Here is a 2183-nt window from a genome sequence, read left to right as displayed (position 1 = left end):
GAGCCTGGAGGGTTGGTGCCCTCGGGGGCAGCCCTGGGCACAGCTCGGCTCCTTCCCCAGCTGGGCGGGTTGGAGGGTCACTGGGCACGTCCAGCTGCCCACACCCTCACTGGGGTGCTCACCGTCCCGGCCGGACCCCCACCACACTTCAGTGCTCCATCAGACCTGACCCGCTGAGGCCCCTGTCTCAAGGTCTGCTTCTGGAAGAATCCAGCTCAACAGAGCAGTGAAAAGAAACAAAACCTACTGCTGAGTGTCCAACAGTGATCCAGAAATAACCAAGGGCAACTTATTCTTCCTGGTTTTTCTAAATTCAAACTTGGTTTCCTCCTCTCTCAGCCCCAGATTCTTTCTTTCTTGCACACACAGACACACACACACACACTGGGGAGACGGAGGGTGGGGTCCTGTTCCGTCCTTTCTGTCCCCAAAGCCCCTGTGTGCCTGGGGAATGGACCAGTTGTGAGGATGGGGTCCAGCAGAGGAGGGACTGACCCCCCCAGGGCGGGGGCGGGGCTGGCAGACAGACACACCCTTGGGCATCTCAGGCGGCTCCTTCTCCCTCCGAGCCTGCAGCCAGCACACCTAGTCCCAGCTTCCTGCTGGTCCTTCCCTCTGCCCAGGGGGCCGCCCTGCCCCGCGCTCACAGCGACACTGCCTCAACCCACCCAGCCCAGCCAGACATGACCTCTGCTTTGAAACTGACCTCGAGTCTCTTCCCCCGCATCCCCAGACGTCTCCCTTGGTCAGAATTCCCCGGTGCCCGCGTGTCGGCCCTGGCCTGTCTCCCCCAAGGATGGGCCCTGGGAGACGTTTGTCTGACCCCTTAGAGGTCTCCAGAAAACACGCGTCCCTGGACAGACTGAAGTGGGAAGGCTGTCAGTGTCCACAGCGGCAGGGTTGGGAATCCCTGGTGGAGTCGCTTGGATCTCGAGGGTCCCATGGGAAATTGTGGGCTCATGGTGATTATTTTAATTATCCACACTACAGAGTTTTTCGTGCTTTGGGAGAATTTTTAACAGGTCCTTTAAAAAAAGTTATTCAGTGGTCTTGTATTAAACTCCTGTGCTAATGCCATTTAGCACATAAAGAGCTTAGACTTTAATTGTTCCACGTCAGTCGCAATAAGGTAACGACTCACAGTCATGGCAGGTTTACCATGAGCTGGGCACTAGTCTAAGCTTTTATTTTTATTTTTTTCCACTTATTTTTATTAGTTGGAGGCTAATTACTTTACAATATTGTAGTGGTTTTGCCATACATTGACATGAATCAGCCATGGATTTACATGTGTTCCCCATCCCGATCCCCACTCCCGCCTCCCTCCCCATCCCATCCCTCTGTGTCTTTCCAGTGTACCAGCCCCGAGCACTTGTCTCATGCATCCAACCTGGGCTGGTGATCTGTTTCACCCTTGATGATACACATGTTTCGATGCTGTTCTCTCAGAACATCCCACCCTCACCTTCTATTCTAAGCTTTTAAAAACATGTCAGTTCACTTAGTGTCCCCAAGATCCCAGGAGGTGCAACAGACACAGAATTGGGGGCACCCCTCAGCTTGCTGGGGGGGGGGTGTTGGGCAAGTCAGCGCAGACGGTGCTGGCTGGGGCTCCCTGGCGAGCCACCCTGGGACTTCGGAGAGGCCTTTCCACATGTTCCCTGAAGGATAAAGCACTGCTTGAATAGTGTTATGCTGGCAAAAAATGGGCCCCTCTGAAAACACTTACTCACCAGTGTGAATACTTATTAAGTATTTAAGATTAAGTCTTTTCATTCACCCAGCAATGCTGCTGCTACAAAACATCTTTCTTATGTTGCTTCTATAACATTTATACTGCATTAAAAAAAAAATAGAAAGACAAAGAAATAATAACTACCCAGAAGAAAACCACTATCTGTCACCTGGCAAGCAATTTATTGGAGGTTGGACCCGTGGCTTGGGAGATCCGGGACTCTGTGTAGACAGCATAATTTTCTTCTTAGTATAGAACGAATCTTTAGCAATAGTCCAATGCTGCCTAAACACAAGCTTTTTCAATGAGGCGTGTTTTAAACAGCGTGGTTGCAAAAGACACACCCGTAAATCAGGAGACCAGCATCAGTCAAGGTCTCGTGTGACCCAACCACATGTGTCCTTTGTGAAAAGCGTGATTCATCTCTCGGGTGCCCGGAAAGCGCTCC

The sequence above is a fragment of the Dama dama genome, chromosome 18 (genome assembly GCF_033118175.1).
Source record: "Dama dama isolate Ldn47 chromosome 18, ASM3311817v1, whole genome shotgun sequence".
Taxonomy (NCBI): Eukaryota; Metazoa; Chordata; class Mammalia; order Artiodactyla; family Cervidae; genus Dama; species Dama dama.
The sequence above is the reverse complement of the archived record's forward strand: the minus strand, read 5'-3'. Positions refer to the sequence as shown.